The sequence below is a fragment of the Spermophilus citellus genome, assembly GCF_964194105.1.
Source record: "Spermophilus citellus genome assembly, chromosome: 8".
Lineage (NCBI taxonomy): Eukaryota > Metazoa > Chordata > Mammalia > Rodentia > Sciuridae > Spermophilus > Spermophilus citellus.
Window position 1 is genome coordinate 11,103,628 of NC_138189.1, and position 12,872 is coordinate 11,116,499.

General features: G+C 41.7%; 1 protein-coding gene across 4 annotated transcripts in view; it reads left to right on the plus strand.

Annotated features, from left to right (window-relative positions):
- Window positions 1–12,872, plus strand: part of CD38 (CD38 molecule) — an 82,413-nt gene that overhangs the window by 54,417 nt on the left and 15,124 nt on the right. Inside the window, exons 8-9 of one of the 4 annotated variants that reach the window (XR_014023219.1) lie at window positions 525–599; window positions 6,173–6,734. The exons of 2 other annotated variants lie outside the window; for them this stretch is intronic. The gene's annotated coding sequence lies outside the window, so the exon portion shown is untranslated. Of the gene's footprint in view, window positions 1–524; window positions 600–6,172; window positions 6,735–12,872 lie in introns of those variants that run through there. One more of the 4 variants, XR_014023218.1, reaches the window with a different exon arrangement.

Here is a 12,872-nt window from a genome sequence, read left to right on the forward strand (position 1 = left end):
ATGTATGAGAGCTGAAGGCCCCAGGGGGTGGAACGGGTCAGACTGTGAGAATTCTAACTCGCCCATTGGTTCTAAGTTCTTCGGTGCTTCACTTTGCTCGTCTGTAAAATGAGGCAATAACAATAACTTACCTTGTCGCTGTGAGGCTTAGTGAAAACTGGATTTACCTGTAAGTGTAGGAACACTCATAGTCAGGGTGGGCTAAATCTGAAATGTACTTATTTCTCTCTGTCATGGAGAAGTCCTGACGTCAGTGGTCTATGCAGCTCTGTGCTGCAAGGTCTTCAGAGACCTAGCCACCTTCCTCATCTCTATAAGGTCATCCTTTGGTTTCCATGCCCAAAATGACTCCCCGGTCTTTATACCCATGTTCTAAGTGGCAAGAGGAAGGAAAGAATGACTCTTCCGCTAACACCCTTTGACTAAAACTTACTCGCATAACTGCACCCAGCCAGAGAAGAGGCTAGAAAATGAAGGTTTTATTCTGGCCAGCTATGAACCGACTAAATATGCTATTCCTTTAGGTGGAGGTGAGAATGGGCTTTGGAGAAACAGCCATTGGCTGGGGCACATGTCTGCCATTTAATCCTGGTTACAGGGTAAGTGTGCAACAATCATCATCCTCACCTTCATCCTCCATCTACACACACTTCACTCATTTAAAGACTAGCGTGGATTCCCAGAACACATTCTCTCAGCACTGAGGTTCCTGGGTTTCACTGTTCTGGGTCACAGTCCCTGTGCTTGTGGGTCAACGGGCACTCATGGAAGCATCCCGCCCAAGTGCCTCACCTAGTGCTTTTAAATTATTTGAAGATCAACAAAATTATGTTATTGCTATAATATGGGACATGCACTCTTTGGAATGATATTTTGGAATGAAAATGTCTGTGGTTTTCATGGTTTAAAATAGAGTCTAATCTTCCAGTGGAATAGGGAGTTCAACATGCAGGTTAAAGAATACCTGATAGAAATGTTGTATCAGAATAAATTATATTATAGAATTATATGAAAAACTGCATGAAAGATAGAGTATTTGAAGACGTAGATGTCAACACAGGGCTTGCCCCTTGAGCTACTTTGAAACAACTGAGACATTAAGTTCATATGTCACCACAATGGGGTGGACTTGTATGTTGTGAATCAGAAACTTCAGAGCAAATATGAAACTTGAGAGCCAGGTCAGAGTATTTCCAAGTCCATTTTATACAGCAAAGCCAGGAGAAGAGTAAATGGGAGAAGCATAGGGCACGCAATTTAAGGAGACATCTCTCTCAGGGTTGAGCAAGGCTGAGTATTTACAGTCTTGTCCTCGACTGTCAACATAAAGCTTATCAAAGGTTATTTTTTTTGTTTTATTTTTTTAGACACTCTTTAAGCATTTTTGCATTGAAGAATTAAAATGTGTGAAGGTTTTTGGAATATGTTGACTTATATTTAAATAAATCTATAAAGGATACTGACAAATAGGAAAATCATTGCAAAAAAAATTGGAAAATTTAGTTAATACTGTGGAAACATGGCTAACATGAGTCAGGGAGACATGGTTTACAAATACAATAAAATTTACAACAAAATTTACAATAAAACCTTTTAGATGCTGTCATAAGAAAATTGAGTGCTGCTTATGTTTTTTTTTTTACTGGTACAATATTTAACAATATTCAATTACTGCTTTTCATGAATTCATGAATATCTATATATTAATGTACCAATTAATAAACTAGTATATCTTCTCTTTGAACCTAAGAACATTTTCATTATTTTTTTAAAGGATGTTTCTTTTATTCACAAGTAAAAACAACCCATCCTATAGGAATCTAATGGTCTATCCACTCATAATGTAAATGGTGAATTCAGGATGGCCAAAGCATCACTTCTAACATTAAAAAACAAAAACAAAACAGAAAAAATACTACGAATTCCCATGCAAAAAGGTCTATTATGCAGATGACCACAGAACTATAACTCTGACCATTTATTTTTTGTTGGTGTCAATGGGACTTCTCATGTTCCCAAACTCCTCAACTTGACTCTCATTCTGGGCCTTTTCTTTGGTTTTCCCACTTTTGCTAAAGACACAAGCATGATTCAAATCCTTGAAGTATTAATCAGAATCAAGGATATATCCTACAACAAATTGGTCTGGAGTTTTGCATCCAATACAATATGGTCTAAATCCAGCAGAATGGGTCTCTGTCTAGCAGTGTCCACCATTTTGGATCATGCTGCTTCACCAAAGGAAGCCAGGTTTTATTGTTTTGCCAGTATCAGGTGCATCTTTTGTAACCAAGACATTCTTTCCAGTTAAAGTTGTAAGATAATCTCTACAAAGTACGTTTATGTCCCCAGTTGAGTGGTCGTTGCAATAGCTCTTGTCTGATGCAATCTGCAGTCATGGAATGTATGTGTTAGTGCTTTGCTCTAATCCAGCAAGTCAGTGGGGGACATGTAGGCCCCTGAGTGCACAGAGAGCTGCAGTGTGATTGCCTCCCATTTCTTTTACACAATTTCAGTGGCAGCCCATTTGTCCTGGCCATTAGTTTGTGAGGAATAGGTTTTCTAAACCTTTAGTGTAAAGACTGGAAATACAAAATAAATCTAGGTCAAAGCCCAGTTCAACATCACTAATTGTGACACAGAGCCACCATGCTGATGAGATTAGCATAAAGCATGATGGAACTAGCTAGTCTGTAACTGGCCACTTAAAATTCTCCTGTTATACACAGTGGTCAGATGACCAGACCATTTCACAGCAGGCCATGCAACCTCTTAAATAGAGTTGTCTGTAGAAAGAGCACTGGGTTGAACACAGGGCGGCTAATTTTCCCAGTTGGCCCAAGATTGTTCCAGCTTTAACACTGAAAGTCCCACATCAAAGATCCCTCTCAGACCCAGGTGGGACAATTGGTGGTTCCCACTTGGAATTAGAGATAGAACTTTGTTATTAACTTATTGTGAGAATTTGAGCATGTCACTTCATTTCTCAGAGTTGTTTCATTGTGTGTAAAATACAGGAAGTGGCTCTTCTCCCCCAAGCCTGCGGTGAGGGTCCCATAGGAGAGCAGTGCCTGGAACTCAGAGTGCTCAGGAGCTCATGGATAGATCACCTTCATTATGGTGTCAGGGCAGGACTCACTCCTGGGACTGCAATGGTCTGCCATTCAGGGAGATGGCCTTCTACCCCTCAGACACTTGTAACCTCAGACACCTTTTCCCTACTGAATAAAAGAAAATTCTGAGCCATGGGAGTTCAAGATATTACCCACCCTGAGGCCTGACGTCTGATTGGGCCGTCACATTTTTTGAGTTTTTAATGTATTCATTGTCATATGGGGGAGATTTATAAGACAGGCTACTGATGTTAAATCCATTTGCAGAAAACCATGCTTTTGTGTTACAACATGGGTGTCGCCTGATTTTCAAGAAAGTCAGGAGAAGCAAGGCCAAGTTTGAACTTGATCAAGGAACCCAGGCTTTTCCATTTTCTGAGTCACTACAGGCATTGACCTGGGCTCAAACCAGTCATTAAAGACACCTAACCTGGGAGCCACTTGCTGGTCTACTGCAAATACTGACAAATATTGGGGCTGCCATGGAGGGGCGATTGGTCAGTTTTCCTGTATGCTTTGTATTTAGTTCCATTTCTTTGCTGAAGACTGATTATTGTCTTTCAGTAAAAGCAAGTGAGAGAAAACCCAGCACTGGAGAGGACGTATGTTGCTGAGTGGGTGAACTCAATGGATGGATGGGTTTGGGTATAAAAACATTCAAGAAAGGAAAAAAAAATGCCCAACTAAGACAAACTTCTACCCCATTTCTTCAAATCCAAGAAGCTCATTTGTTTCACATCCTCACATCTCAAAAATGGGGAACATTTTAAAATTGATGTATTTAAAAAATTTTTTTTTTTGGAAAATGGCTCTTTGGTGATGATGACATCAGTGATGTAATAAGCAAATGGCCATTTACCGCTCAGGAAAATCTGTTCCTTTCCATCCTGATATCCCAGTGCTTCCTACTTTTATCCTCAGTGGTAATTAAAGTCCATCATTTTCACATGAAAGAAAAAACAGAGCACAACAAAATGTATACAGCTTGGTAAAAGAAAAAAAAATATAACAGGTGGTCAACATCTTTAGGGGAGATGGGCACGGAGGACAAGGGTTTTACCAGGCTCGAGGACTTTTGGATTTGTCTCCTGGGTGTTATGTGATGTGGGTCAAATCGAGTCACTTATTGGAGTTTAACTAACATGGCTCACCCAGATCTGAGCTCTCTGAGCAAGACACTTACCAGCAACACCCCATACAGGACTTTAACGAATGGCTCAGAAATGTCCTTAGTGGCAAAAGGAAATGTTAACTTTTAAAACTTGCAAGCAGGGTAAGATCTCCCTGCCCAGTGAGTCCAAAGCACCTAGCCCAGAAACATCTCAGAGGAGGCATTCAGAAAACACTGTCTCCCTTCCTCTGTCTGCCAATGCAGGCACTTCTCACTGTCACCCAACATTGGGAACATTTCCAGGAAATGTGTTTGTTCATATGGTCCGATGCAGGGCCTTAAAGAATAAAAAGAAACAAAAAATTCTCCCCCAAAACCAAATGAAACAATGATCCTAATACTTGCAACACAAGAGCAACAACAAGGGCAGATATCTGTGGCCACTTGGTGCCAGGCCCTGGGATGGACATTTTTACAGCAGAATTTTTGTCAAAAGGCTGAGAAGAGATGGCTGTTGTTGAGAGAACCATTATATCCCTTAATCTTCACCATGGTCCTGTGAGGTGGCTGCTACTATGATTCCCTTTAAAAGGAAATAAAGAAGGGACAAACTTAGACCAAGTGCCCAGGGACCCAACTGTGAATTGGTGGAGCTTGGTTCTAATCCCGAGTCTCATCCTTAATCTTGGAGGAGTGGATCCACAGGAGCCATGGCATGTGTGTGCAGCACATCAGAGGTGCCAGTGGACTTTCAGGTGCATGGTGTCCTTTGTTTCTCAGTTGGTTCCCATTTTACGCATGAGAAACTAGAGGCCCAGAGAGGAAAAGTGCCTGAAGTCAACAGATAATAAAGTCTAGATCTTAAATGTGAGTCTTCTGGTGCTTATCAAATTTTCCCGCCATTGCATGAGCTTCAGAGAGAGTCCTCCCCTGTGGAGTGGAGACAGTGCAGTCCAAACCCTGTATCTCTCCCTACTTGATGGGTGCAACACATCTCAGAGCTCAGGGAAGGCACTAAAGACAAAAAGGCCCAGGAGTCCACCCAAACGTGCAGCAGACCCTGTCCTGTGGCAGGTGCTGTCCCTTTGGACACAAAAGGTGCTACAGCATCCCAGAAAGAAATGCCCTGGGTCAAGCTCTCCATGGACAGCATAGCTGTAGGCCAGCTGCCCAGGTGGGCAGAGAAAGCCAGAGAGGGGTGGAAGTGGTGTGGACCCAGGACTTAGCTTCCAATCCAAGCTAGGGATTTCCTTGGGAGGCCAGGAGCATGGGCCAGTCATTTTTGTCCACACCTCAGGGAGCTCACACGTAAAGTGGCTCACCCAGATCTGAGCTCTCTGAGCAAGACACTTACTTACCATAGATGCTGAGGATATTAAAGGGCCTGGTGTACTGTGTGCTTCACGCCAGGCTCAGCACTGGAAGAGACACATGGAGAGTACTCCTTGTCAGGAGCCACTAGAGAAACACAACCCAAGACGTAAAGAAATGCTATGGTGGCCTCTAGTTTGCTTTCATGTCACCAAGCTTCTTAGTCATTGGGGCATATTTTCCAGGGATAAGAAGGAGTCCTAGAGCAGGCAAGTCACATCACCTTTTTGAGCCTTAGTTTTCTCTTATATAAAATGGAAATAATGCCTTTCTCACCTTGCAGAGGAGATGAGACCTAATGAAGTCACACATGAGAAAACGTTTAAAACGAAACAAAAAAAAGAAAGTGGGACAAAGGTGGACAGTTGGTGTGACCATGATAATGTTACATGACTTTTCAATTATCTACTTTGGATTTAGAACACACAAAGAATGTTTATAAATGGGACCCTGTTCAGAATGATCTTATAAAACCCGAATATCTAAAGGAAAGCAATGGCAAATACTCAGAGTAAAATGTCAGAGTACTTAGCAAGAAAATCGCCACAGCAAGGAACCTCTGATCCTCTGTTTTCAGGTGTCAGCACAGCACAGCTTCTCCTGCCCGTGATAGTGACACACAACTAGCTCCAAGCTGACACCTCAAGCTGATGCTCTAAGCTGACATCCTGAACCTGCCATCCGTCTGGACCCTGGCCTGAAGGAGTATCACTCTCCGACAGCTCTGCACCCTGAGCAAGTTCTCCAGCTGGTTCTTAAACTTAGTCTTTTTATTTTATTTTATTTTTTATTTTTAGATGGACACAATATCTTTATTTTACATTTATGTGGTGTTGAGGATCGAACTGATTGCCTTGTGCATGCTAGGCGAGCGCTCTACCACTAAGCCACAACCCCAGCTCCTTAATCTTAGTCTTAATCTCTGTCCACCTACAGTACCTGCTCCCTGCCTTTGCTCTTAGTTCAGCCCCCTGAACCCCTGTGGCCACCTTAACCCTTGCTTAGCCTTTCTGTCTCCTCTATATACATGTAGATATTTATTTGTATAAAGTGTGATATGTGATTTGAGTGTTATAGATGTCAGTAGTTAAGATTGGATGAAAGAACCTGTGATTGCCCAGTGTATGACTGTCAGGTGATCCACGAGTGTTCTATAAACTGCTATGGCTGAGAGTGGTCTACTTGCGAATTTATTGCTGTTCAGTACATTTTGACATTGTGGAAAGACACACATGTGCTTGGTCTGTGTCAATGACATAGCTCACTCACAACAGCTGGGAAGGAATTGCATTGCTGTGTGGTCTGGTGTGCCGATATGCTCCTGGATCTGGTTTTCCCGATGAGGGTTTCATATGCCCATGCGTCCGAGGGCTTCTGATTTAATTTGATAAGTTCACAGGTGGTCATTTTTGTTAGCATGACTGAACTATTTATCAGTTCATGCCTTATGGTTGTGCTGTGTAGCCGGGGTTATTCTCTTCAGGAGATTCTGTATGTCTACCCTCTGGTATTTATTTACTTGCCTGGGTAAGTTACCAGGTCATCCTGCTTTAGCATTGCACTCAAAATGGAGCAGCTCAGGGCAAATTGCTGCTTTATAAAATGGAGTGACTTGGGGCAGGGCGTAGCCTGTCCTCCACAGGCCTGACCCAGGCAATTCTCCAATGAGAACTCCACGTCAGCCCTGGAAATGTTGATTCCCAGAAGTTCTCATTGTACCTTCACTTGTCTGGAGATGGGGAAAGCTGGGAAAGCTGTTAAAGGGGCTGACCCTCCTGGCTTCTTGCTTCTGACCTCCTTAGTTACACCGTGCTCAATTAGGGCAGACCGCGCCACCCAGGATGTGACTTGGCATGGAATCAGCATAATGGCCAGACTCCCAATTTGGACATATCTTTACATCTTATTTTTTATCTTGACTTGGCAGAAATTCATTAGCAACTGTAAGAGTTTCTATAAAAGTGTCCACATTTTCATTAACCTTCAGGTTAACCTTGCAGAATACAGTCACAGTTTTTGCCAGGGAGATGTAATAATTAAATAATTTATGATTTAATCCCAGAACAGTAACAACAACCACACACACAAAAAAAGCAAAACAAATACATTTGGGGAAAGGAATAATACTTCAGAACACTTTGTCTATCTTTTGCCTTTTTAAGCTTACAATGACAATATATGAATTTTCTTTTCCTCTCTGACCTGAAGACCAAATGTAGTCAGTGAGGAATATATTCCAAGTCAATGTGGGGCAAAGGAGAATATATGAATCTTATCTTTGGGTGGCAGGTTCCAGATAGGGCTGAAAAACAGCGACGGGGTGTTTCGAGGTTGATCTCACACCCACGAGACTAGGCTCTGTCTTCTTGAAGTCTATCGTGTCCTCCTTAAATATTCAGGGCTGGGAAACTCTTAGGTGCCTGCTGTCGTGCAATCTGAGGTCCTTGGGAAGTGCCCCAGTCTCCTTTTCCCAGCTTCAACATGCAAATGAATCACGAAGACTCAGGAGGATTTTGCTTTTTGTACTAGGGAATTACTGACAACTCCGCAGATCCCAGATCCCCAAATGCCCAAAACTTGCTCTTCCACTTCTATTGAAATGACATTTCTTATTTTTGTAGATCTCGGGCTTTTTCAGAGCTTGAAGAAAAAAAGTTTGGGAAAAAACTTGTCTATGAAAATCGCAGGGAATATTCATTGAAATGCTTGATGTAATGCAAATTTATTTATGCAATGTTGATTTGTAAAGTCATTTTTTCTAACTTTGTATCTGCCAAAAAACAAAATTTGGGAACTATCCTAAAAAGAGGAAGAAGAAAGTTAAAATCACTTCTAACTCCACCACCCAGTGTTTACCACCATTTTCATATCTTTGGTTATAAGGCCTAGACTCTGCCTGGGAAAAAAGCAGAAATTCAGGAAGTTTCAGTCCTTTGACTTTGCGCTGCTGTGGGTCAGTCTGAGCTTTCATTTCTTTTGGCTTTCCATTTTCTAGTACCTTGGGTTTCTGTCACTGTGCATCAGCAGGTAGGGTGTGAGTTGATTAGTTCTTTTTTTTCCCCTTTCGAATTACTGGCCTTGTCTTCTATTTGTTGCTGTATTGCAAGTGATACTGGCTCACTCTTTTTACTATCCTTTGTGAATATGATCTTTGTAAGTTGTTTTACTCCAATTGTGCTAAAGAAGAAAGGTATTATTTTGGACTCAGACCAATAGAAGAATGGGGCATGATTCTGAAGGGATATAAATGCTGACTCTAAAGGCCAAAGCTTGAATGCTTGTAAAATGCAGAAAAGAACTTCTAGAAATCTCTGTAGCACTGCAAAGCATCATTTATACAGTGAGCCTTGGTCCCAGGATCCTGTTGTCACTCTGTTTGTTTAAACAGAGAATAGTCCTTCTTTAAACAGATGAAGTAAAATGAACCTTGGGTAAAATGAATAAATTTGGGTTCACCCATCCAAGGATGATGAAGGTTTGTTTTATGCTGTTCCCTTTTTATGTGGATTTTTGTCTTGGTAAATATAGGATTATGTTCAGGGAACGTTATTGCATTTAAAGGGATCACATTTAATGAGAAGGGACAAAGAGGCCTTTATGGTTTGTTAACAGTGAAGACAATGATGAGAAGACAGAGATTTGCTCTGGGTTGAGACGCCTTTTATCCCTGATCCCAGAGCAGGGCCCCTTCTTTGACGGGATCAAGTACTCATCTTGAAACCGGTACACACACCCACCGTTTACACAATCCCAGCAAGACACGATTTCCAGAAACCTGGAGAAAATTCTAGCTACCCCTCAGAGTGTGCTCTGGAGATTACTCAGATTTCCTTTATGCACATTTACATTTTTATTCCTAATTTCACTTTTGCTCAAGCACTTAAACAATCTTTCGTGCAACTTCCTAGTCAGTCCCTTTGGCAAGTTTCCATTTTCCATCCCTGGTTGCCTCAAAGCTAGACACTGTCACTTAGCAGCAGGAATACGATGCCATTGGATCACACCACGAGCCACAGGGGACATGGCTGGGATAACTCTCTGAGTCCTAGGGACTACAAAGCTCCAGTCTGTCATATCTCAGTAGCCAATTCCAAGTGCATTTTGGTCCTCAAAGCAAAGTAGAGCGCATGCTTGGTAAATTTCCATTTAATTAGATTAATTAGTTAGCCAGCCCAGAAACGTGACTTTTAAGCCAGTCCCCCAGTTTAGTGTTTACCAATGGAAATCTTTCTCCATCTTCTGGGTTCAAGCAGGTGCTAGACAACCACATCTCCATCTTTCCTCTTTGTCTGTTTCTTAACCAGTGTGTCTTGGGCTCCTAAAGGCCCAAAACATGCTTAAAAGAACTTTGTGAACTTGTAGAAGCCCAAATGAGAAATTGTATCCATAGTTTCTCTAAGTGCCATAGTTTGGTAGGTTTCCTTCTATTTATTTTGTTGTTGTTTTAGAACAAAGTTTAGGAAAAAAAGTAAGCTTTTTCCATTTTTACAAACTAGCTGATCACTGCAAAAAAATAAAAATAAAAAACCCTCAAATACATAATAGTGCAAATAAAATTCACTTTTAAACTTGCCCTGTGAGTCTTAATTCTATTTTTCCTATGACTATTTTTAAATCATTGAAGTCACATTGTACATATAACTTTGGCTTGGTCTTTCTTTCACCTCAGTTTTTAAATTTCTATCAGATTTCCAAGATGCCTATGGAGTCAAATTGTTTAAAAAGACTTGGAAAGAGCCACCATCTCTACCTCGACAGCCTCCTTTTCCTCTGGTACAGAAGCAAATTCCCTCAGCCCTTCTGCTGTTCTTTATGCTGAACGGTGTCTTGAAGTTGGTGAACTGAGGAATGTATCAAGAAAGTGTTATGGGGAGTCGCTTCAGAAAACACTCTAAGTCCAAATTCAAATCAAAGAGACCTTTATTTACCTGGCTAGGGACTGTCACCCACCCATAGAGACTGAAGCTCTGTGGGAGAACAGCAACTTCCTGGCCTGTATCCTGGGAAAAAAAGACAAAAACCACAACTCAGGGGCTTTCCTTAACGTCATGCAAGCAAGCCAATCACAGAAATTAAGACAATAGTAAGTGGGACCTGGAACCCTAAGCAGGACTGGAACTTTCCAGTTAGCAAGCAAGCAAGTACAGAAACTAGAAAAGAGGCAATCAGCTTTGCACTTCAGTTAAACATTCCCAGGTTCAAGCAGGTGCTAGACAACCGTATCCTGAGATTGAGCAGGGGTCGGCAAGGGCAAGAATCTATATCAAAGTCATGTAGACCCACCAGTGCACCCAAACCCAGGATGTAGCTCATCACAACCACCGCTGCATCCTGAGTAGGGAACAATTTGTGGGGTACAAAGTACAGGAAAACAATTTTTATAAGAAAACAGCTTTCATTTCAGTTTTTCAACAGTTTTTTTTTTTTTTTTTTTTGTAGAAAGCAGCAAAATGGAGTCTTAGGTCTGTCTATGACAGTTCTTGCTTCATAATTATCGTATCTTATCAAAATCTTATATCTATAATCCATCTTTTTTTACTAATCTATAACTTATAACTTACACTATTATTGATTGTATTTATCAGTTCACACCACAACAAAAGGTTTCAAGAGTTGACATTCTTGGTTTTGATGACCACTAAAGCATGAGCTTTATTAAAAACTTAGGAAAAAAATCCATAAACTAAGTTGGTAAATAAAGCATGATTCCTTCATGTTAGAAGATTAAGTTAGGGTCTGGGCTGTGGCTTAGAGCAGAGCAGCTGCCTGTTGAGCACAAGGCCTTGGCTTTCGTCCCCAGCACTGCAAAAGAGAAAACGGATTTTTTTTTACACAATCCTAAATATTAGCTTTAAAAGGAGTTCCAATCTAAAAAATATAAGTCTTTTTGCTTTAAGAAATAGAGTAGCTTAGAGACATCTGAAGAGAGGTGGTGGAGGAAATACAGTATTTATTTGTTCTGCTTTGTGAAACCAACCCAAAATGAGAATAAGCAGGCATATGAGGAAAAAGCATAATCCCTTCAGGTCAAAGACTTGAGAAGAGTTAAAGATAAGCACGTTTGGAAAGGTGAACAGCAATTTAGTGATCTTAAATTGAAAAAGCTAGATTTAAGTTAACCCATAGGGAACCAAAATAACCTGATACTCCACTGCTGGTTTATGGGCTGAATTCCTTCCTCCCCCAATTCTTATGTTGAGGTCCTAACCCCAGTACCTCAGAACGTGACTTTTTTTGGGAATAAGATCTTCAAAGAGGTGATTTAGTTGAACTGAGGTCATATGGTGGGCCCTAACCCAACAGGACTGGGGTCCTATTTAAACTTATTCCTATTTTTTATGATTATTTGTATTGTTTTTAAATAATTGAGGAGAAAAGAGGTGATTAGGATGCAGAGATACATAGAGAGTTGACATGAGGACACAGGGAGAAGATGGCCATCTACAAGCCCAGGAGAGAGGCCTCAGAAGAAACCAACCCTACTGCCATCTTGATCTTGGACTTCCCGCCTTCAGAATTATAAGAAAACACACTGTGGTTGTGGCCACCCCGTCTGGGGTACTTTGTTACGACAGCCCTGAAAAACGAATACATTGCCAGTCCCTTGGAAGAAATTGGAGTGAAGGAAGAGTGGTACGCTTACACGTCCATAGAAGCTGTTGAAATCTCCCTACCCTATCCTTAAAGTTACCCTCCCCACTCTGGGAGGTGACTTTATCCTTTTAAGAAAGGATAAAATAGAGAGAACGTCTAAAAGAGCAACAGTTCAAGAAAACACAAAATGAAGGGATCAGTAAAACTCCCAAGCTAAAGCTGGGTCTTGGCTCCTTCTTTGCTCACTCTGGCTCCTGGGCACTGAAGTGTGGACTTCAGATTATTGACATCATCGAGAGAGGTTTGAAGAGTCTTCTCTAGTGAGTTTGGGAGGCCTAAGACGTGGGGTTTCCTCTATGAAACAGCTTGGGGAGGTCACACCATGGTGAAGCCCACCTTCTTGTGCTGGAGACTCCCGGTTGTCCTGTCAGTGCCTCATTCTATAACATGAGCAGGTGCCATGGGTGGTGGCATTGTGCCGGTCCTGAGGGAGGAGAACCCATCCCTGTCATGTGGAGCCTTGACGCTGGCTCTGGTGAACTTAGATGTGCAGGGAAGCTTCAGAAAAGAAGCCCTAAGGATCAGTTTGTGCCCCTTCCCTGCCCTTTGGGGCACAGAGGTGTGAGCTGCTGGGCAGTGAACAGCACTCGGACCCTCCAGAGAAGGGGATGCAGGAACCTGCT